General features: G+C 38.5%; 1 protein-coding gene and 1 long non-coding RNA gene across 2 annotated transcripts in view; both read left to right on the top strand.

The window, feature by feature from the left end:
* LOC109060486 (phosducin-like 3) overlaps nt 1-24,712 on the top strand; it is a 261,660-nt gene that overhangs the window by 156,693 nt on the left and 80,255 nt on the right. The window lies entirely within an intron of this gene.
* LOC122146178 overlaps nt 21,936-24,712 on the top strand; it is a 3,374-nt gene continuing 597 nt past the window's right edge. The window contains exons 1-2 of the long non-coding RNA XR_006160876.1: nt 21,936-21,952; nt 22,060-22,141. This is a non-coding gene — a long non-coding RNA (uncharacterized LOC122146178). The remainder of the gene's footprint in view (nt 21,953-22,059; nt 22,142-24,712) is intronic.

Here is a 24,712-nt window from a genome sequence, read left to right as displayed (position 1 = left end):
AAGCTTTTCATGAAGCAGTGAATATCTGCGAGTGCAGGCGAGGGCGTGGGAGCTGCTGATGGGAACGGGACAGACGCGGGTGTTTTTGTCGGAGCGGCTGGATTCGGGGCCGAGGCACTGTCTGAGACGCCTACGATTCTCACAGTGAACGGTCTCTTTTCCAGTCCCCCTCACTCGTCCTCCAACACTCGTCTCTGCAGGATCACACAACATTAACCCTTCAGTTGTGTCTGTGCCGTTTGAATGTTGAACTCTTTCTCTTTTTTGGGGTCAGGTTACTGGCAGATTGTGGTACGTCTGTAGTACTTATTTTTAAAGAAGTCTCTTTCTGCTCACCAAACCTGCTTTTTATTCAATCAAAAACACTGTAAAAACAGTGAAATATTATTCTAATGTAAAACAGCTGTTTTCTCTGTGAATCTCTGTTAAAAGTGTAATGTATTTCTGTGATGTGCAGCTGTATTTTCAGCATCATTACTCCAGTCTTCAGTGTCACATGATCTTCAGAAATCATTAAAAAAATAAGATGATTTGCTGCTCAAGAAACATTTCTGATTATTATCAGTGTTGAAAACAGTTGTGATGCACAATATTTTTGTGGAAACTGTGATGCAGTTTATTTTTCAGGATTCACAGATGAACAGAAAGTTCAAAAGAACAGCATTTTTTTTAAAATAGAAATATTTTGTAACATTACAAATGTCTTTACTGTTGATTTTGATCAGTTTAATGCGTCCTTGATGTATAAAAGTATATATATACATTTTAAATCTTACTGTCTCCCCAACTTTTTAATGGTTGAGTATCACAGTTTCCAAAAAAAAGTAGTAATATTTTAGAATATTATTGTTTTACTGTATTTTTGATCAAATAAATATTGGTAAACATAAGAGACTTTTAAAAACATTTAAAATGTTTAATCTAAAAATGTTTTAAATATTAAATAAGCATGTGGTAATGTCTGTTTTATAATATTGGTAAATAAAAGCTGCTCGTCGTTATTTGATTTTCTATAACTGGATCTTGAAAACATCACACGATCACATCATTCATATCAAACGCATCCGTGTAAAAACCGCTTAGTCTGAAGTTACAGATTTACACACTTCAGATCTGACCTCTTGCTGTGGTTTCATGTAATGAGCTCATTTCTAATAAAAATACCAGATGTGAATAAACCTGTATTTCTACATTTTATTTTCATCTTACTGGAGCATGTTGGAATAATGTTCTGCATGCTGTGTGTAGAGCTGGAACGAACCCCTTCAGATGTTTCCTGACTCCAGTTTTCTCTCTCCCGCTCGCTCAGCTGGACTGTTAATATGACATTCCCATCATGCTCTGGCTCCTCAGTGGAGGTGAGAGAAAGAGCTAAAAATAGCGTGCGTTCGCCGTCGCCCTCCTCGCCGCGGGCCGTCCGTTTCCTTTGTCCCGCTTCGTGCTCATTCTGGGTTAAATTGATTTGCCGTTCCCTTTGGCCAAAGCCAGCAGAGATGGGAAGGTCCCACAGGAGCAGCTCTTCTCGGAGGAGAGTGTGTTTGATAGCATCCCTCGATAACCTTGACACCGATGCAGGATGGACCCTGCTCATTGATGGGCCCTTCCCTGCACCTGCTGTTCTCACGCTGACACAGACGAGACTTTTTTTTTCTATTTACCTCGCAGAACGAGACCTCTTTCAGACGAGACCTCGCAGAACGAGACCTCGCAGACGAGACCCTCGCAGCCGTTGGCGTAAGCTGCTGTATAATGAGGCAGGTTTGACGCCGCTGCTTTGCTGAGATCAGCAGTGGTGTAAAGCCTTCAGCTGGTGAGGCGGGCTTCATTAGCTCTTTACGTGATGAGATGAAATCTGCAAACGTGCATCAGGTCCAGCTGCTCCGCAGTCCAGAGCTGATCTAAATATCTGAATAACCCTCATCATGCATTCAGAATCTGGATATTAGTTTCACATTCCTGTCTCCGTTTAGGATCCGAAGAAGTGTTTATGTATTTTCAAATAAAAACCATATTGTATCTGATCAGCAAGATCTGAGTTTCTGGAGTGAATGTTACCATTGATATTACTGCATTTACACCTTTTTTGTGTTGAAGAAATATAATAAATTGAGATATTATTTGAAATTTTAAAATTAGACAAAAAAACTTAAACTATGATACAAAATAATTTATTTTTGTCAATATTGATTAGAAATTTTATTTGGAATATATAATTGTATGAAATTTATAGGACCAGAATATAATCCATTGGAATAAATGGAATTTAATTACATTTCTTTGAATTTATAGCTCATGTTCCGATTTTTATGAAACATACATATTTATTTCTAACACAACAAAATTTAATATGACTCTGAAAGGTTTTTCAAACTGAATTCATTTTACTTGCATGAAACTTTACATTAAACAACAACAAAAAAAATTTCATGCTGTAGTGGTTCATCAAACATATTCCATATTCATCAACAAAAAATTCAGTCCCAAAAGTGTGAGAGAGAATGAGGGGGTGGGAAAAAAAGTGTTTGTTTTTTTTTGTTCACAGATATTTTTTAGTCCAAAATTAACCCGAACACAGAATTGTAACCATCATTAAAAAATATTATATTTCTTAAAATATAATTGTTTAATCTTAGGAAACAGAAGGTGTGTAAATGAGGCGAGTTTCACTCACTCACTAAAAACTGTTTGTGTTGTGTGGTGTAAAGGGGTTTCTTGATTGACGGGGTCGTTTTGGTTTCGTCAGTGGACAGTCAAGCTGTTACTGGGTTTTGTTTTTTCACGTGTTGTTGCTTGCTGAAGTTCTCATATCGCCGTGTTTCTGTCTGTTCCTCAGGTTACCAAACTGTGATGCAAATCAGCAGCAGAACTACCAGAACATGATGCAGCCGCCGCAGAATCAGACACACGGCAGTGTGGGGCATCAGCCTGCAATGGCTGATGGTCCAGTATCCTGTACAGTGCCAATCTTACCAGGTGAAGCGCTGCGTTCAGTAGAGCAAGTGTGCTGGGTGAAGATCAAGCAGTAACCTCGGTGTGTGTGTGTGCGATGTAGTTTGTGTGTCAGGTGAAGCGTGCCTCAGCATGTGTACTACAGCATCGCTCCTCCCAATTTCTCAGCAGAACAACCAGCAGGTACAACACACACACTCACACAGCATCCACAGCATTTATTTGATTTGCTGAAGTATTAGAATTTCATTCAAGGTCTTCTAGAAAACTGTTAGTTTTGTGCGTGCGCTGATAGGAAGCAGGGCTCTCTCGGGACCGTGACTTTAATAGGCCACGCTCACGATGATTTATAAGAACAGAAATGCAGCTGGTGTGAATATAACATGCACATGGCTTCATATGAGGCGCTCACAGACGGGTGTGGTGATTTAAAGCCACAGAGCCGCTTCCAGCGGCAGGTGGAATACTAAGATCTGTGTAGCTGACGTGTTGAAGCGTGTTTGTGTCCTCAGCTGCTTCCTCCGTGGGGCTCCTTGCCTCCTCCAGGAGCACAGCAGATGCCCTTCCACCGCACCTCGCCCCCCTGCGGCTCGCAACAGATTCCCACGCAGCAGGCCCTCAGGTACGGACCGCACCGTGATGTTTCCAGAGTCCCGCTCTTCTGACAGATGGGATGATGGGAAATATCACTGAGCTCAAACAAATACTGCTTCGGCCGGTTATCATCTTCATGATCAGAAATGAGAAATCGCCACCTTTATTTTTATAGTGCTTTACACAGTCCAGATTATTTTAAAGAAACTTTCACAGTGATGATAATAACAATAACTCTAATCACAATTCAATACAGAAGACAAAATAGTGTCATTATTCACATCAATCCGTGTTATTTTTAGTATCACTGAGACACTATTATAGTGTTTATTCATATTTTTCAACATTTTACTCGATATTTTTTTTTGTTGTAGTACTTTTGTTTTTTATGTATTGTTTTTCATTTTAGTTTAGTGTTAGTTTTAGTACATCAATTGTCAAACAAAAATTAAAATGAGAAATGTTGCTATGGCAAAACTAGCTGAAATATACCATTTTTTAAAATTCCATTTAACATTTCAAGTAACGCAAATATTTGTAATTTTTTTAAGGATTTAATTAGATCTTTATCTCTCTCTAATAACCTGGTTCATTGTGGGTTTGTAAAAAGAGTGTCGGTGTTCATCATAATCAGTTTTGTCCTTCTAGTAGTCAGTCTTCAGAGCTCGGTGAAGACGTGTTTTATTGGGTTTGGTCTGTGTGTGATCGAAGCGGTTCGTTCTCTGTTCCTTCAGCTCAGGCGTCACACGTGGTGTGTGTGTGTGTGTGTTTTGTGTGTGTGTGTGTGTGTGTGTTGAATCACGAGCCCGCAGCACAGCAGTGACCTTCAGGCTCGTGGCCGGTTCCTGCGAAGGCAGAAAGGTGCTAATTTGAAAAATGAACACTCTCTGCTCCCAGGCAATCCCTTACGGAACAGATACGGGTGGTAATTAAAAAAAGTAATTCCCTGGGCTGCTTTGTGTCTTCGCTTAAAGAAGGCCTCATGGCTCCTGTAATTCTCATTGCCGCTGATTGTGTCCTCCATTAATGTGATATTGGCTTTCTCACTGATCGCTCGTCTTTCATAACTAATTAAAAGAGGAGGCCTAGAGGGCTCCTCAAATACTCAAATTAGATTCTGTTCCCCTTTCTCAAGCGTCTTGTGGTTTAATTTGATGGAGGGATTAAGCTGTGAGAGAGAGAACGTCCTTGATCAGTGGCGACACACGAGACGTCTGGATATCAGTCCTTCTGCTTCAGTGTTCAGTTAAATCACATCCGTCCGTGATATCTCTGTCCCTACACACACTCATCATAGACTATCAGTCTTTTCTTCCTGTTCTCACTTTTAGTTTTCTTGTCATTTTTTAGTAGTTTGTATTAAATGTGTATTTTTTTTTATATTATTGGTTTTAGTTTAAGTCATTAGTTGTTTTAAAAAACTTTTCAAGATCTAACTGAAAATGAGAAAACTAAGCAGAAGTCTTTTTAAAGAATATTTAATTTAATTCAACACTTTTTTTGTTGTTGTTGTTTTGTTAACTTGGAGGGAATGGTTGTAATTGTGTGTGTGTGTGCGTGTCTTGTCTGAGGTTGTGAGTTGTGTGGGTGTGTCTGTGTGCGTGTGTGTGTGTGTGTGTGCGTGTGTGTGTGTGTGTGTCGTGTGCGTGTGTGTGTGTTGTGTGTGTCTGTGTGTGGCTTGTGTGTGTGTGTGTGTGTGTGTGCAGGAGCTCCGCCCCCAGCAGCAGGTGGAATGGTGATGATGCACCTGGCGTTACCTGTGTCCCAGCAGCCTCAGTCTCATTCCCCGCTGCAGTGGAAACACAACAAATACTACAGCTCCAATCACTCACGCTCACAGAAGCCCAGCGACGTCTGCTTTCCCCGAGCCCAGGTGTTGGAGCCCAGTCAACGAGTGGGCGAACAATCCAGAGTACCTTCAGAATCCCCATTTCTGTGTGTAAAAACGTTCAAGGATGTAAAAAACGAGCTGAAGAATCAAAGTCCCAGTATGATCGTTTTTAAACGGGATAGTTCACCCACAAAAATGAAACATTAGCCCATGATGTACCTCACCCTCGGGGCATCCTTATTTCAGGACGCAATTACAGTCGGGAGTTATAGACTAGGGCACACTGATCTTACACATATTAATGTTAAAAGGAATGTAGTTCACAAAAAAATTAACATAAGCTGTGAAAAATGTTGTTATCCATTACACCATTCAAGATTAGGATCCGTTTTGTTCAGGTTTGTAGAAAATGTAGCCACTGCATCAGTGTCTCAGCAATGGATGCTCTGCGGTGAATTTTTTTTTTTTTTTTTGGGTGCCGTCAGAATGAGAAGTCCCGAACAGCTGATAAAAACATCACAATAATCCACAGCACTCCAGTCCATCAGTGAACATCTGGAGAAAGACAGAAGATGAAACACCTCCAGCATTAAGACGTTTTTTAAACTCAAACTACATAGTCTATAATCCATAATAACACTTCCTTTTATCAGCTGTTTGGACTCCCATTCTGACGGCACCCATTCACTGCCAGCATAGCATCCATTGCTGAGACACTGAATGCAGTGCTACATTTCTACAAACCTGATGAAGAAACAAACTCATCCTGATCTGGGATGATCTGAAGAAACCTGAAGATGTTTAACGGTTTGTTCACAGAGCAGTCCTCAGCTTGGGAAGCTCGTCCTCCTCTCCCGGCCCAGTCTCCCACACCAGCACACCTCAGTAACGTAAAGAACATTCGTCCCAGTCTCAACACTGTTCCCATGAGGACCGCAACTTTTCCAGATCCTTGGTTTCCGGGACAAGGTGAGTCCTCTGGTCCTCCGTCTGGTGTTTAGTACGGTGTTGATGGTCATCCTTGAGGATACTCAGGTATGTTGGTGTTGTCAGGTGACCTGCGCTACCCTCTGATGGGACAGACGCTTCAGTACAGCCCTCAGATCCGCCCCCCGTTACTTCAAGCCCCGCCCATGGTGTCCCAGTCAGGTGAGCCCAACCAATCACATTCCAGCTCACATTAACATGCTAATTCAGAAGAGTACATGCCATTATTAGCCACTTCTAGCCGGCATGTGAAATATATATAATCCAGACTGCTCCTCAGCACTAGATATAGAGCGTGAGGAGAAGCGATTGTGGAGCTCTCGTGTGTTCGTCCTATGTTAGGCTCCGGTGGGGATCCGGGCCCGCGGGGTCTCGAGGCAGGAAGCCGCAGAGGAGAGCGCTGTCTTCAGAATCTCGTGTAAGTGACAGCAGGTTACTATACAGGCAGCTCTGGTCCTCGAGATCCTGCGAGAGTTCAGCTCCAGCCGATCAGACACACCTGAACCAGCTCCTCAAGCGCGTCAGCTCACTAGAGCAGCATACAGGCTGGGTGGATGGAAACTCTGCAGGAAGGAGAAACAGGAGCTGTCCAGCAGACACAACACATCTCCTCCTCAAAGCTGGTCGTTGTGTTTGTTAAATAACTCTAGTTATTATTGGCTGGAGAACATTAGTAGGCTTAAGTCATAAGAATTATTCAAATTCTAGTCAGAATTCACTGCTGATCAGCTACATCGGTTACAATTCATTTCAAGGTGTCCTTGCTCCAGTGTAATTATACACAAGTACTGAGTAATGTTAATTAACTACACATACTTACTACATGATTAGAGTTTGGTTTAGGGTAGCTTGCATGTAATTCTGCATAATTAATGGTTATTTATAATAGTAAGCACATGTAAAAAGGACACCTTAAAATGAAGTGTCACCACAACGGGATCATTATGAGTCCGTGTGAGGTATGATCAGTGAATGTCAGACGTGTTCTGAGTGTGTCTGTGTGTCCTGCAGTGACACCTGTCCAGTCCTACACCGTCCTGCTCACGCTATTTCTGACCCACGGCAGGACGCAGCGCTGTTCTCTCTCTCACTGGACAGATGACTGGGACATCTCAAAATACAGCCGGAAAACTGTGTTCTTCTTTATTTTTTTATCTCTGTTTATGGGTTTGTTAGTTTTTATTTGAATAATCTGGTGTGTTAAACACTTTTTCCATTTGGTTTCACATGTGGTAGTCGGTCTGTCTTCACCAGCCGTCGGCGCTCCGTGTGATGAACGCGCTTCGCAGCCGGCTCGTGACAAAACACCACCTGCGTTTTGTAAATAATTATGAAGTAGCTGTATAATTCAGTGTGATTGTTTCCTCTGTGAATTGTGCGGATAGGACCTCCGGTAAGAGCGTCAGCATTTGTTTTTTTGTTTGTTAATTTCTTTGTGTTTTAATTGAAGACATCACACTGCACCTCAACGGATCCACGGTCACCGGTTTTTAATAAGTCTCACAACACGGTCAAGTCAGTTCTTGTTTTTTGGGGTCTTTTAATATTATATTCGTACTGGGAAAAACAAAAAAGAAAAAAAAAAAAAAAAAAAAAATAAGAAGAAGGAAACGATAAAAAGAACAACAGTTTGCACATTTATACAAACTCGATATATATATATATATATAAATCTATTTTTTCTTTTAGAAATATGTGTGGAAGTCTGAAAGGCTGTTCCAGTGGTTTACTGGTGCAAGTCCATTTTTATTTCAGTTTGAGAACCAAGAAATGTTTTACACCAAATGATCTACTTTATCAAAACACTGACCGTCCTTCGCCATGAATGCAGTTTGTCGTTTTTAATACATGTGTAGATGCTTCATGCCTCTGGTCATACATCAGGCTTTATTTTTCAGCGAGGAGCCGATGGTTCGAGGCCGTTCCTCTGCTTCATAAAGCTCCGCTTGATCGTTGGCTTCCTCTGATCTCAGCCGACGGACGCGTCGTTCATCTCAATTCTGCTTGATTATTGGCTCATTGTCTGCCTGCCATTAAACCTGCCGTCACCTCATTCTGTCCAAACGCCCCACAGTTCATCTAGATTCTTCTCGGTATTTTCCCTCCAACCAATAACCTCAAAGTATTTTTTTTTTTTTTTTTGGCAGAAGAAAAATCCGCCCCCACCTGCTGGGGCTCTTATTGAGCCGCAGGGAGCCGGAGCTGCTGGAATCCCATAATGGATGGCTTTTATCTTCATATGGAGGTCCGGTAAGGGTGTGAATTGGGCTCTGTGCCGCGGCGAGATTATTAACGTGTAAATTAAATCAACATCTGGAGAGATACGCCGAGGACGAGGTCTGCTCATAAAATCTCTCTGGCCATCCAGCTTCTGTTTGTTCGCAGTAATTGATGTTTTGATTCAGAAAGCCTGTAGTTTCCTGGTGGTGTGTGTCCAGGCCTACTCCGTTATCCCACTGTAAGTGTGTGCAGTGACGCAGTATTTCTATCTCAAAACACACGACGTTACAATAGAAGATTGTTGCTTTCCTCCATGTTAACTAACTGGTTCTCTCTGCGACAACACGGGCATCTTCACTCCGAGATCGAGCTCATCACATTAAATACATGTCTTCTGTCACATTCACATCGTAAATATAGCAAAGCTTCTAATATTTTCATTATTTAAATAGTTTTTTCTTTTTTTTCTTCATTTTAAGTGTTGGTTTCAGCTTTTTATAGTTCTTTTTTTTTTAATTTTTTTATTAGTTTTTTTTTATGTCTACGTACAGTTTTTTTCTTTTTTTGTTTAATTTTTAGTTATTTTAGTGCCATCCACTTAAATGAAAATTAGACAAATGTTGCCATGTTTTATTTTTAAAGTAATTAAGTTTTTAAATGGTTTTAGTTACTGATCACCATGGAACATCTAATTAAACGTAGTCACTGAATTAGACAGAATTAGTTAGGAAAGCACTGCAGGGGGGTTTCTGATGCAACCGTGGAGGGACTGATGGGGAAATTTGCCAGCTTTCCTCTATTCTAATCAATGTAACTAATTTCTCAATATTTCTTCCTCTTTGGTAAAGTCTTGGAAACATCATTGTGGATTTTTTTTTTCTTTTGATAGTTAGAGCAAATGAGAAGCCAAAAATCATTTCACGGTCTTCCTCCCGTTTACCATTACAGACGTTTATACAAACTAACTAGTTAAGGAATAAAAAAGAAAAGCTGAGTCTGAATGTGAATTATGACAAATTACTGAGGGATCTAATGTGTCCAGAGGTCAGTATTCAGGTATGAAAATCACTATTTTTCACAAGTGATGTGTGACTAGTTCTCCCAGTCTCCTTAAAATATGAAGACGATCAAACAACCGATTCATGAGTTTCATCATCCAAATTTCACAAAAAGCTTACAGACATAAACAACTGAAATGATTTTCATTTTCAACATGGTTTGCCAAAGAAGAAAGCCCACACAGAAACTTTGGTCATTTCAGCTGGATCTCACATCTTGACTCGTCGTGACTTTTCTTTCTGTTTTTTAAAAGATGTTTTTTCTTTAGATTGTTTGACTTACGTCAGAAGAGAATAAGGGCAATATAACTGAATTTGTGTTTATCCTGCTCAGGCTAAGATTTCACATAAACAAAAATCTGGCATCTAAATCTCTCTCTATTCAAAAGTGATCTAGCCGAGTAATATGGAAACTACATATAAAGTTCTGCATCGCGAACCTGAATCGGATGATTTCGCGACGATTCACTGTTCGATTGGAGGCACTTCGAAAACAGTAAAAATCGTTAATCGATTTACTGCTAACTAGAAGAAACACGCATTAATATGACGAGCTGCCAGCTCAGAAACACGTTAGATTGAATAAAGTGCATTTATGAGTGAGTTGTCGCTTAATTAAACTGTTATTTGAAATAAGTTTTTTTTGACACTGCTTGTTAAAAAGAGCAAAAACACCTGAAGAAGGTGGAAACTTTCTGATTCAGCTGAACTGTGCTAGTGTTTTTGTGTTCAAACCTTTTTCTGCTCGTAGCTGTGCAGGAACTCCACACAGATTGATTAAATCACATCTGTAGTGGAATCACCCCTATCCCTTCATATAAGTGCAACAATGAGGGGACGACCAATCGTGATCTCCAAAACCATAAATGGACCTTATTTATCGGTGCTCTCACTTCACTGATATTGATGATAGGGAAAAGTGGAAACGTGAGTGGGTTTCGTGTGAATGGGCGGGGTGATGTGGGTGTCTTTCAGCATCACAATACATCATCATATTTATGTACGTTCACTGACTTCAGTTAACCACGGGCTTCAATAGACCTGTCGGTTGAATCAGCTTCGTTCATAACGGGTTTTAACAGGCTGTTTATCTACTAAACATGTGCGGTATGTCCGGTTGTGATACGTCATTTCAAAATGTTGGTTGCAAATGCGGAATGTTAGTCACGCCACCACTCGAGACGAACTCCATGGACATTACAGAGTGACTACCAGAGCCGGTGTGAAGAAGCTGTGCTTCCAGTAACGTGATGAAGAAGCGAGTTAGAAAAGAAAGAGTATTTGGAAGTATTAGATGATCACATTTTAGGCTTGCCATTATGTGTGTTTGTATTTACCTTATAATATATTCCACCCAGGCTATTCCAATGACTTTAAGTTATTTAAAATCAGCCAACCGCGGCGCCCGTTTTTATCATATTATTCTATAATATACTGTAAAGCTGCTCTGAAATAGTGATGTTCTAATTACATGAGCTCAGTATCGATTAATTTTTATCCAGGTTAATTAAAAGCGGACAAAAGTTCCACACATTTTGAGACGTGTTTGTTCCTTCACTCGGGGGTGATCTAAATTTGTCAAATGTTTAGTAGGATCTGTGTTGTTATTGTCGTAATGTTTAAACATTGCACTGGTATAAGTCGTGAGGGCAAAAGTGTCAGTATCCTCATGTTACCTCTAACCCTATTTTAAATTCACACAAAATGAAACATAATTTTGGTTTTATATGCATCATCTGATTTACTAATAGTGAAAGTTTTGTGTTTTTAAATAAGAAAGGTCTATAAAAGCTTTCCAACAAAGGTTACAAGAGGTGCTTTCCCGCCGCAGCCTGGCACGTGTGTCTCGCAGCCCCGCTGCCGTATACAACACAACAACACACACACAACTACTAGCTTAATATATTTTAAGCATAGAATTAGAATCGAAAGTCGATTAGAGTTTAGTTGAGGGTCAAATATTTAAGATGGATAGAGGATGTGTTTTTAAGCTGACTCTTGAGGTGTCTAAGGACTCAGCTGCTCGGATTGAGTTGTGTGCAGGTTTTCATTCCTCCGGAGGGACCCAACATTGAATTGTAATAAGCCATCAAAGTGACTGTGCTTACTTTGGCGGTTAGAACAATCAAGTGAGGTGCACTTGCAGAACACACGCTTCTAGAGACACATAAGTTCTTGAAAGTAAGGACGGTAAAGGGTGTGCAGACTCCAGTGCTGGCTTTTGTAGGCACAAAATTCCTTGATATTATTATTGAGAGCAATGAATATTTGGAACGCCAGTTGCACAATTGATGAAACAGACGTGTAGTGACGTGTATTCCTTTTTGGATCATTCAAAAGTCGATCTCTAGCTGCCGCCGTCTTCTGGTTTTTATTGTAGTTCGATTTTTCGAAACTAGGCTCGCAGACCTGCCAAGAGAGCATTGCAATAGTCCATCCTGGACCATGAACATATGAGCTTGACCAATGGATTGTTGTGCTAGCTGTGTGCCTGAAAGAGACAAGGCCCTCTGATCTTCTTGATGTGTGAATAAAGCACCTCTGCAGGATACGGATCCCGTTTAGTAAATGTTTCGAGAAGTTTAGCGCAATCATCAATCATAACTCCAAGGTTTCTGGCTGTTTTTGAAAGGGTAGGAGTTAGTGTTTGATGAGCCTTAACTTGATGGTGAATTTTGTGATGAAATACGTATGGGTTTGTCTGGAACTCACAATTTGCTCCAGTTCTGTTCCTTGGCCAAGGTTTGCGTTGGAAGGTGGCTTCTATGGGCCTTTATCCAGCAAGAAATGTCTGTTAGACCAGCCTGAGTAAGGCTTGAGCATGCTACCCGATGGCTCATCAGGAGGGTATTATTGCATGATGGTTAGGCGTTGAGTGTCATCAGCCATAGCAAATGGTATGAAAAGCGCATTTTTTCTGCATGACAGAACCTACTGATGGCCATGTAGACAGAAAGACGAGAAGTGGTCCCAAGCACTGCCTTCTGATGGCAACCATCAGTCAGTTAGATGATTGTGATTTGGTATCACCTCACCTCTCCCCGATACTTGTTTAGGATCCTATCTGATAGAGGTAAGACTCAATTACAACTGGATGTCTTTGGTGGTTCCTCTGCAGACTGACCTTGTGGCCAGTAGGTGCAGCCATAACAGGAGGACTCTTGGTGGTTCACTGTGTCATAAAGGAGGCAGTATCGATCAAAGTTCAAGATCTAAGGATTGAAGGAGTTGGATTCCACTCTCGCCAGTCTTAGGGCCTGCAACAACAATATATATTATATATATATTAGATTAACATAATATTTCTTTTTTGCGACAATCCATTTCTTTTGTAATCGGTTCCTCGCCACGATCTAGTCGCCGCAAACTTCTGAATTACCTTGTGAGTGTCCTACATGAGCGAATATTTTGCACGCGAAAATTTTTCTTCAGGCGTGACGGCGGTAATGATATTGACGCTCGTTGACCTTCGGTTGCGTATAGTGACAGCCGCGGGGTAATGGTTGCACTGTAGTACCCCGTTTCCCGATTCCGTCTAGCATGAAGATCATCCCTCATCATCTTCTATTCACCAATCTTCTTCATCATTCCTCCTCACTACCTAGTGATTTGGATCAAGTTATGGCCACATTGGTTTTTCGGCAAGGTTCTTGGTCCGGGCGCGTGCGGGCGAGCGCTGCTGGTCAACACAGACGAACACCCGAGAACAAACCGCGAGCCTCTACGTCCAAGGATCTTTGTCCCCCCAAACCCTGAGACAGGTGTGAGTACGTGACCGCTTGACATTTTAAAATATTAAATTAATCCAGATTGGACTAAGCCGCGGATTTTTCATGACTTTTTTCGTTCATTTCCCAACAAGAGTCAGCTGACAGTCAGTTTAAACTTGTGAATTAAAAACATAAATAAACGATTGATTCTGATTTGAACTTTCTGGACATATTAGAGTTACACTCTAAGACAGTCAGAAGGACCCTTTCACCACAACTATAAAAAAATCCGTCGGCTGTTTTGCAATATTCAAATTTCTAAGTCTCACTTGATGTTAAACGTTCTGTCATTTCTTTTTTGTATAATATTATGTCGTTCATTATCAGCAGCTTAACCTACGCTGTGTAATTACACTGCACATTTCTTCGCGGCGTTTGTTGGTTTTTATATATACACTGTGTTTAAAGCTGTTATATTTAAAGTGAGTTTCTGGTATTTTATTATACCTCCGTTATTTTGATCTGAATATTTTTTTGGTAACCATTTTTTATTCTTTTTTTCAATAAGTCATTCTTAATTTGTTTATGTTCAGATGGCAGAACACTGTGGTGAGATCTGCCATATGACAAAAGTTCAAACACTGATTTTTAAGCATGATGTGTTTGAGATATATTTCTGATGACAGAGGATCATGGTACAATATGTAAGCATGTTTTTTTAGTTTCTCTTCTGCACAACGACCACATGCACTGACTGTGCACTTTTGAAAAAATTCTGTTTCAGATGGAAAATAATATATTTACCTTCTTAACTTTCATCAAATTCATTGCTGGGTTTGAAGATTTTCTTAAGCAATTTGTCCCCTGCTCATTCTTTCTCATCTGGTTATCATTTTCCTTGTTCACTGTTCCCCCTCTATTTCACAATGGAAGCATGTGCAGTAAAATAATTAGCATGGCATAGTCCAGGGCTGAACACAAGTGCTCATAGTCTCCGGGTCCTTAATAAGGCTGGCTGATGAGTCATCAGCAGGGCCTGAAAGAGGTAGAGATGGGGAGAGGAATGCTGTTACATATATGGCATATGAGTATCAGGTAAAGATTTACTGCAGGTTCTACAGATTTAAGCTATGTTGCTCGCATACTTCAGCACAGCTTAATTATGACAAGAGACACAATAGAGCACAGACAGTTGCTCATAAGTGAGTGGTGCAAATGTATAATGGCTGGAAGCATAGCAGCCATATTTCCACAGACTTTCAAATCATCTTATTGTTACTGTCAGTACATGTCAAGGAATCTCGAGATTATACACAACCACTGTCTTTACTGAACACTGATGTGTCATATTTTTAACTGTGTTCCATACGCATTGCTATTATTATAACAATTAACTGACTATCAGTAATAATTTTCTGATCTATGCACTGTAGTGCTAGAAAATATTACAACCAAATACTGGATATAGCTAGCAGTCAATGGTAATAAAGAAAATGTAAATGATTGTCTGTAAATTACTTTCATTTTGATGGAAGATAGAGCAAGTTGACATTTTGGTTAAACATTATTGCCAAAAAAAAAGAAAGAAAAAAAGAAAAAGAAACTTGATGGTAGGATGAATTGTTCACAATAACATGCATTTAGAAAATGGTGAATTTGCAAAAGTAATGATATCCCAAAACAGTCCTACTGTGATTCTGACCCCATCTTGATAAAGAAAGAAAGAAAGAAAGAAAGAAAGAAAGAAAGAAAGAAAGAAAGAAAGAAAGAAAGAAAGAAAGAAAGAAACAGACTTTGGTCAGTTTTCATTAACACTAGATACAGTTTGGTTGATTACATTTAGTTTTACAGTTTTATATGGTAGTGTATTTTGAAGTATTTTAAATGTATATGTATATTTACTGTTAGAGTGACAGTCTGTACAGTATATTATATGCACAGGGCCTAAAACTAACTTTTTGCCACACCTGCCAATGGCTGGTGACATGATAAAATTTACCGGCCAAAATTGTTTTTAACTGACCTTTTTTTTTTTTTTTTTTTTTGCAAAAACAGGCAGTTATTACTACTACTATTAGCTATTACTACTACAATAACTAAACATATTTACAACGTTTTTAATTTGTCCTGCTGGTGCATTTCCCCTCAAATTTACCTATTAATTATAGCTATTCAACATTACAGTATAATTGAAAGCCATTATTTTGTAACATATAATAGGCTCTGAAATATAGAACAACTTTTAATTTAAGTGATTTTAAAACAATCTTCACATAAAATACATTATGCATAAACTATACAGATTAATCTTTAAGTTAATCAGTGACTAGAACAGTCCAAGGATTTCTCTTTTTCTTTTGTTCTTTAAATTACATCAATGACAGACTTTAGCAGGTTTCACTTTAAAATCAGTGCTGTCTCTTTAAAGCTGCAGTCCGTAACTTTCTTTGGTTAAAAATTATCCAAAATCAATATTTGAGCAAGTACATGACCAGCCAGTGTTCAAAACTATTGCCTTACTTTAGCCCGATTCACAATGGTTATCTTATAATAATGTTTTCTAATTTGAGAGGTACAAGTAGGTTTTTGCAGGAAATTCGAGCATGTTGCTGCATGAATATGTCACGTCGGTAAACATAAAGAAGTTGTCCTGGCTACCAGGCTATCGCATGTGAGGATCCTGCAGGTGGAGGATCGTTTAAGCCTTTTTTGACAGCAGCTGGAATAATTAAATGTATCATTTTGATGGCAGATTGTAATCCAGAAAAGGATTATGTGTTTATGAAACTAACCCATTTTCTTTGCATTGTTATATTTCGTAAAAGTTGTACCTGCCAACTGGCGACTGACACTATTACATGGACTCGCCAACGCTGATTTTTACTCACATTTGGCACTTGGCGAGTGTTAATTTTTGGCCCTGTATATGCATATCACATGTCAGCAGTGTTTATAGTCCTTGAGCAAGTCTTTTCACAATCTACTGATGGATTACTAATATTTTTAGAGATAGGAGAATTTTTTTAATAATAAATTCTTTTCTTATTGGTGTTATTAAATGAGTCATGTTGTAAGGTGACACAAACTGTCACAAAAATGCCCTGCACATTCATAGATTTTAATGGCTTTAGATGTAAATGTCTGATAGCGTGTTTAAAATTTAAAGAGTACCTATTATGCAAAATCCACTTTTACGTGGTGTTTGGACATAAATGTGTGTTGGCAGTGTGTGAGCACAACCACCTTACAATAATAAAAATCCAACCATTCCTCATTTATTAATCCCCATTAAACCAAGTCAGTCTCAATAGGCCTGCCGTTTTGATGTCACATTGTGTAGGGCCGGGCCACAGGGGTTGATTGATGTTGGGAGTCTTCATTTTCTCCCAACATCTGAGCTGCTGAGGACACTGTGTATTACTTTCATTTTTCAATGTAATGCACCTCAAAATCTGCCTAAATATGTGTATCACTCCAGACCCCTTTGTGAATGTCATGTTGTTATAGTGCTTAGCATTTTAACCGTATTTGTGTGCGTACATTAAGTATTTTTAACTGATCTCGCTCTCAGTTATGTTGCTTCTACCAGTGGTTTATTACTGTAGATATGCAATGCAGAGAGATGTATATGCAACGCCCCCTTCTGGAGATGGGACGGGAATATGCAGCTCATTTGCATTTAAAGCCATACCTCCAAAACAGCTCTTTTTTAGACACACCTCAAAAATTACATTTTCCAGCTGTTATAATAAATGATCTGTTGCGTATTTTGGGCTGCAACTTCACAGACACATTCTGGGGACACCCAAGATCAATATTACATAAAAAGGGGCATACAAGGTGCCCTTTAAGCTCAGACAGACATAATTTCACAACACTATTTATATATCTACTGAAATCACCTAAACATCTTCTGCAAAATAGAGATTTTGTATTTTAGCTTTAACACAGCACACAACAAATTAGTAATGAAGTGGCTGGGAATCAGAACACTGCTAAAATGAAAACCCCCTTTTCAAAAGTCACATAAACCCTGCATAATTAGATTTGGAATGAAGCATAAACAGACTTTCCAATTCTCTAAAATACATCTTTTACAGTCAAACTATTTCTAACAACTCTCCAGAAACTCTGACATATGAAGTGCAAAATGAATTCTCTTACGAGCAATATGTGCAACAATGTTAATCCCATTAATATCAGTAATATCAGCTGGCTTCCTGCTGTCAGGGTTCTGCCCTGACATTCCATTTGTCTTGTGTCTGTTTCCTGTGTCTATGTTGTCTTGTGTGTCAGCACATGGCTTTGTTGATGGTTTTTCTCAGCCATGTGCTCCTCTAGCCCCTCCTCCTTGTTTCCTTTTTACCACACCCTCTTGTTAGCCTTTGTTGGTTTAATTGTGCTCACCTGTTCCTTATGTGCCTTCCTCCCTATTTATAGTTCTCCTGGCCCTTTTGTATTTGCTGGTTTGTGGTCATTCTTACCTGCTCTGTCTCTGGATGTGGCTGAGGCTGATTATGTGTTTCTGTCTCACTGCCTGTTTGATTTTGTGCTCTAATCTTGCCCTAGTCTTGTCTCTTGTAATTATATGCTTGTGTCATGCTCCTTATTTTTGGATTTGGTCTGTTTTTGTCTCTTTGCTTTTATTTTAGTATTGAGATGGAGCTTGATTGTTAAGAGCTTTAAAAACAAACAACAGAATCTTAAACTGAACTCTAAAATGGACAGAAAGCCAGTGAAGTGAAGCTAAAATTGGAGTGACATGGTTATATTTCTTTACCCCAGTCAGCAGCCTTGCAGCTGCATTTTGTACCAACTGGAGGCGAGAAAGCGATGACTGAGGAAGACCTGAGTACAGTGAATTACAGTAATCTAAACGTGAGGTAATAAAAGCATGAATAACCTCCAAATCCTGAAAAGACAAAAACTATTTAAGTTTGGAGATGACCCGTAATTTATATATAAAAAAAAACTCTTCCTAATGACAGAATTAATTTGTTTGGACAAACATAATTCTGAGTCTGTGATAACGCCCAGGTTTCTAACCTGTGAGGAAATGGAGGGGAAATGATTGCACAGCTACTTAATAATAGCCATTCAAACAATAATTTCTGTTTTGTTCTCATTGAGTTTGAGAAAGTTATTTGATGACCATTTTTTAATATCTGAGATACATTACAGCAATGGTTGAATGGAATCACCAGCTTTTAGTGGGAGGTAGAACTGTGTATCATCAGCATATAAATGAAAAGAAACATTGTTCTTCCTGATAATATCCCCCAGAGGGCGCATATAAGTTAAAAAGAAGCGGTCCCAGAATAGAATCCTGAGGTACTCCGCTAATAATTGGGACAGATGATGAGGAAAACTTGCCTAGCTCTACATACAGAAAAATACCTATCTTTGAGAGATGAGCTGAACCATTGTAAGGCTGTGCCCCTGATACCGATGAGATGTTCTAAATGGCAAAAAAGAACATTATGATCCACGGAATCAAAGGCAGCTGTAAGATCCAGTAGAATCAATGCCGCATTTTTACCGGCATCAACTGCAACCAAAATATCATTGAACACTTTAAGCAAAGCAGACTCTGTACTGTGAAGTAGTGAAACCAGATTGAAAAGGTTCTAATAAATTAGCTGTATTTAAGAATATGATCAGCTGAAATTGCACAACTTTTTCCAAAAGCTTTGACAAAAATGATAACTTTGGGACAGGCCGAAAATTGTTAAAGCAACTTTCATTCAAACCTTGTTTCTTGAGAAAAGGCTGAACAACCGCATGCTTAAAGCAGTTCGGAACCAAAGATGAGTTAATCAACACTTGAACACTGGGGCCAATAACTGGAAAAGCTGCTTTTATGATCTAGGAAGGAACAACATCCAGTGAGTAATTAGTAGACTTCATTTTGTTAACGGGAGCGGAAAGTTCTATTAAAGAGACATGTTAAAATGAAAAAATAAAAATGTTCAAAGACACTAGCTGTAAAGTAAAAGGCAGTGCGCTTTCTGTCAAAATTTCTCACAGAGCCCTGCTGATGGTTCTAGATTTCTAGGCTTCCTAGAAAACTGGGAATTCGGATTAATTACTGAATTTATTGTGGAGAAGTGCGGTAATTAGTTCTGAAAAATATTTTGGTCTAGCTGACTTAGCAGCGCTCTGAAACGTAACCAGACAATCTTTAACAGATTAACTTGATGTACTAAAATAACTAAAACTGAAATTAAAATTAACAAAAACTATATAGACATATTTAAAAACAACATCTAATGAAAATGACAAAAACACTCAGTAAAATTACTTTTTTGCTTTAATGGCAAATTTTGATTTAGTTTGTGTGTGTGTGTGTGTGTGTGTGTGTGTGTGTGTGTGTGTGTAGTTTGAGGGCAGTAATCTGAAGCAGCTGGTGCTGAGGATCTGTAGGGGGCGCTACAGTCCAGTGTCTCAGCGCTACAGCTCTGAACTACACCTGCTGCTCCACCTGCTGTTCAAGGTCAGTCCACGAGACCGTCCGTCTGCTAACTCCCTGCTCAAACGACCGCTGCTGCAGCAGCAGATCAGCAGACACCTGGACACACAGGTACTGACCGCATCACAAACACTAACCTGTCCTCACATCTCTGAGCTCCTCAAATCATTCTGTTTGATCCCAGCTGCTGGAGGAAGAGTTCAGTCACACGGTTCTTCACAGACACATACCAGCGGCTCCTAAAGCCACGAACAACACAGGTGTGTGTGTGTGTGTGTGTGTGTGTGAGAGAGAGAGAGAGAGAGAGAGAGAGTGTGTGTGTGTGTGTGTGAGAGAGAGAGAGAGAGAGAGAATGTGTGTGTGTGTGTCTGTGTGTGACAGAGAGATAGAGAGTGAGTGTGTGTGTGTGTGTGTGTGTGTGAGTGAGAGAGAGAGAGAGAGAGTGTGTGTGTGCGTGTGTGTGCGTGTGTCTGTGTGTGTGTGCGCGTGTGTGCGTGTGTGCGTGTGTGCGTGTGGTCTGTGCTTGTGTCTGTGTGTGTGTGTGTGTGCGTGTGTGCGTGTGTGTGTGCGTGTGTGCGTGTGTGCGTGTGTGTGTCTGTGTGTGTCTGTGTGTGTGTGTGTGTGTGTGTGTGTGTGTGTGTGTGTGTTATCTGCTGTCCTTGTGTGTCCTCCTGCAGATCAGGTTTGCAGAGATGCAGTTGAATGTAATCCGGTCTTCAGACCTGCTGTGAGACCGGCTCAGAGACGAGCAGCAGAACAAGCCCCGGTGCGTCTCACATCAGAGAGATGAATTAGATTTCACTTTTATATTTCTGCCTTTGTGTTCATTTTAGTTCATTTGTGTGTGGTTTTGACATTTTTTATTAGTTCTTGTTTTTTCTAAATACATCTCTATAGTTTTCATTAAGTTGTATTTCAGTTTCTGTTATTTTCAGGGTCTGGTAGTTTAAGGTTAAACTATTAAGTCATGTGACGTGCCTTATAATTAATGATTTATATTAGATGAAAATAAAGCGAAAAATAAGTGAACTAGTGCAGTTTAGGAACCACAGTATTGACGGATTCTGTGCTGAAATGATTGAATAAAGATGATTGTTTTTGTCTCTGAGCACATGAAGGCAGCTGTTGGTGTGGAGCGGCGGCGGATCGGTCCGGTCGAGGCGCTGCAGGAGCCGGATCACGACCAGCACAGAGCCGCGCGCTGTGGTTAAGCCGTACAGACTGTGAGAGAACACAGCATCTTCAGCTCATGATCCTGCTCTCTCATCCCTTCATCAGAGCAGAGCCCAGACTGCTGCACACGTTCACCCTAAACATTCACGTTAATTAAACTACAAACTAACACTAAACTCTGGATATTAGATCAGACGAAGAACGAAGTCTAGTTTGAGTGAAGCAATGCAATTTCTAACGACTGTTAATTAAAGCAGAATTAAAACGTTAATAAAAATGAATTTAAACCATAATAGTAATACTTAAAAAGAATCAAAGCTAATTATAAATGACTAAAAATTAACTAAATTAAAATAAAAAAAACTATTAATATATAATGATAAGAACTTATTCAAAATTTTTATAATATTTGTAAAAATTGACTAGAGTGAGTGCTGAGTATATTTGAATATACTTGTGTATCTAACATCATACGTGTGGCTGATATGATACATAAATACAGTCAGATCACAGAAGGGCAAATTAATTTCAACATGCTGTTTGATGTCTGATGCTGTGGTCAGGTCATATAAACTCTGGTTTAATGTTGAAACTTTGGTTCATGAAGCCGCACTCCATCCACAGAACGGTGTTTATATGAATGTAGGGCAGTCAGTGTGTGTGTGTGTGTGTGTGTGTGTGTGTGTGTGTGTGTGTTCAGTGTGGCAGCGCGCGAGAGACGAGTATCTTCAGAGGAGACGTGAAGCTCTCATCAGTACAAAACTCAGAGTTCTCAGAAACAACTGGTGAGGTGAAAACAAAGCAGAAGTATAGATATTTCAAATCTTATATATAGATATATATATTTCTGGTGTTCAGGGTCTCAGACCGTCCACAGCAGACGCTGAAAGACCGTCAGTCACGGACCCACAGGAGGCATCATGGGAACATCAGAGCAAGCCCAGGACAGGAGGGACAGCAGGTCAGGCATCAATCCCAGACGAGACAAGTGTGTGTGTGTGTGTGTGTGTGGTGTTCATGATCACCTAAATGAGAACACTGGCTGTGTGTGTGTGTGTGTGTGTGCAGGAGTACCTGAAGCAGCTGCAGCGAATCAGAGAGCAGTATCATCGTGATGTCAGACGCATGAGGACGAGGGCGGACGCTCAAGGTGTGTGTTCTGATGTGTGAATCAAATGTGAGTGTGCACTATCTAGGGAGGATGATGGAGTCAGACACTCTTAAGGACTGAAGCACATTTAGATCACATAATGGTGCAATAACTGGAAACACTTTGGTGTATGATGACCATCTACCTCAGAATATGTAGACCTTTATTCATATACTATACACACAGATGTATATTGTTTTTAAAATTATATATTTTAAAATTTTGTTTATATTGTAAAAAAAGTGGTGTGTGTGTATGGATTTTAAAATTATTATATTTATTATTAATTATATTCAAAATATTTTAAAAAAAACTATATATTCAATGCATATCTGTGACCCTGGAGCACAAACACCAGTCTTAAGTGTCAATTTTTCAACTTAATTGAGATTATACATCTGAATAAATAATCTCTCCATTAGTGTGTGTGGTTTGTTAGGAGGACAAATATTTGTCTGAGATACAACTATTTGAAAATCTGGAATTTGAGGGAGCAAAAAAATCTAAATATTGAGGAAAAATCATCTGTTAAAGTTGTTTCAAATGAAGTTCTTAGCAATGCATATTACTAATCAAAAAATTAAGTTTTTGATATATTTACGGTATGAGATTTACTAAATATCTTCATGGAACATGATCTTTACTTAATATCCTCATGACTTTTGTCATAAAAGAGAAATGTATAATTGCGACTCATACAAATGTATTGTTGTGTATTGCTACAAATAGAACCTGTGCTACTGTGATGACTGCTTTCTGTGCTGCAGGGTCACATATGATTGTATTTTTATATAAATGTGTAGATTATTTCAAATGGTTAACTTTTTCTTTTATAACTTTATATATATTTTTTATAAAAAAATGTATAAAAAAATTTTGTATAAAAAAAATGTGTGCACATATATATATATATATATATATATATAATCTATATAGATATAGATATATATATATAATATACCGTACGTATATATATATAGTGAGTATGTATCATGTAATATATATATATATATATATATATACAGTACAGGTCAAAAGTTTGGAAACATTACTATTTTTTAATGTTTTTGAAAGAAGTTTCTCTTCTGCTACATCAAAAGGCCTGAGATTTATTGATCAAAAATACAGAAAAAACAGAAATATTGTGAAATATTATTACAACTTAAAATACTGTAGTTTTTCTATTTGTGAATATACTTTAAAAAAATAATTTTTATTCCTGTTATGCAAAAGCTGAATTTTCAGCATCATTACTCCAGCCTTCAGTGTCACATGTAAAACATCCAGTCTATCACTATGATCATTTAGAAATCATTCTAATATTCTGATTTATTATGAGTGTTGGAAACAGTTTCTGCTGTCTAATATATTGAATGAAGAAAAGGTTCAAAAGAAACTGCATTTATTCAAAAAAAAAAAAAAAACTCTAATAATATATATTCTAAATAATATATTTTCTTTACTATCACTTTTTATCAATTTAACACATCCTTGCTGAATAAAAGTATTGATTTTATTTAAAAAAAAGAAAGAAAAAAAAATACTGACCAGTAGTAGTGTATGTTATTACAAAATATTTATATTTTAAAAACATAGCTTCTTTTTTTTTTTTTTTTTTACTTTTGTATGTCATCCAAAGTATCCTAAAAAAGTATCACATGTTCTGAAAAATATATTAAGCAGCAGAACTGTTTCCAACATTTGATAATGAATCATTCATATTAGAATGATTTCTAAAGGATAATTGATAATGGATCCTAAAAATTCAGCTTTGCATCACAGAAATAAATGCTATTAATTAAAGTATAATAATTTAAGTAATGATGCTGAAAATTCTGCTTTGCAATCATAGGAATAAATTGCATTTTTAAAATTATAGCAGGTAATGCAGGCTGGTGAGCAGAAGGAAACTTCTTTCAAAAAACATTAAAAATAGTAATGTTTCCAAACTTTTGACCTGTTACTGTGTGTGTGTGTGTGGGTATATATATATATATATATATAAATATATGAAAATTTAAAATGTATTTATTATTTTATGTAGAAAGTACACTACCATTCAAAAGTTTGGAATCAGTAGGATTTTTTATGTTTTTTTCAAGATGTCTCTTCTGCTCATCAAGGCTGCATTTATTTGATCTAAAATACAGTTAAAAAAAACAGTAAAATTATGAAATATTACAGTTTAAAAATATCTGTTATCTGTGTGAATCTCTGTTTAACTGTAATTATTTCTGTGATGTGCAGCGTGTATTCCAGCATCATTACTCCCAGTCTTCAGTGTCACATGGATCTTCAGAAAATCATTCTCATATGATGATTTGCTGCTCAAGAAACATTGCTGATTATTATCAATGTTGAAAAAACAGTTGTGCTGCACAAATTTTTGTGGAAACTGTGTCTACAATTTAGTTTTCAGGATTCACAGATGAATAGAAAGTAGAAAGTGAGAGTGTGTGTGTGGTGTGTGTTGTGTTGTGTGTGTGTGTGTGTGTGTGTGTGTGTGAGAGGAGGAGAGTGTGTAGTTTGTGTGAGAAAGAGAGAGAGAGAGAGTGTGTGTGTGTGGGGGTG

The sequence above is a fragment of the Cyprinus carpio genome, chromosome A9 (genome assembly GCF_018340385.1).
Source record: "Cyprinus carpio isolate SPL01 chromosome A9, ASM1834038v1, whole genome shotgun sequence".
NCBI lineage: Eukaryota > Metazoa > Chordata > Actinopteri > Cypriniformes > Cyprinidae > Cyprinus > Cyprinus carpio.
Note: the sequence above shows the minus strand (reverse complement) of the source record. Positions and strands in the feature narration are given on the sequence as shown.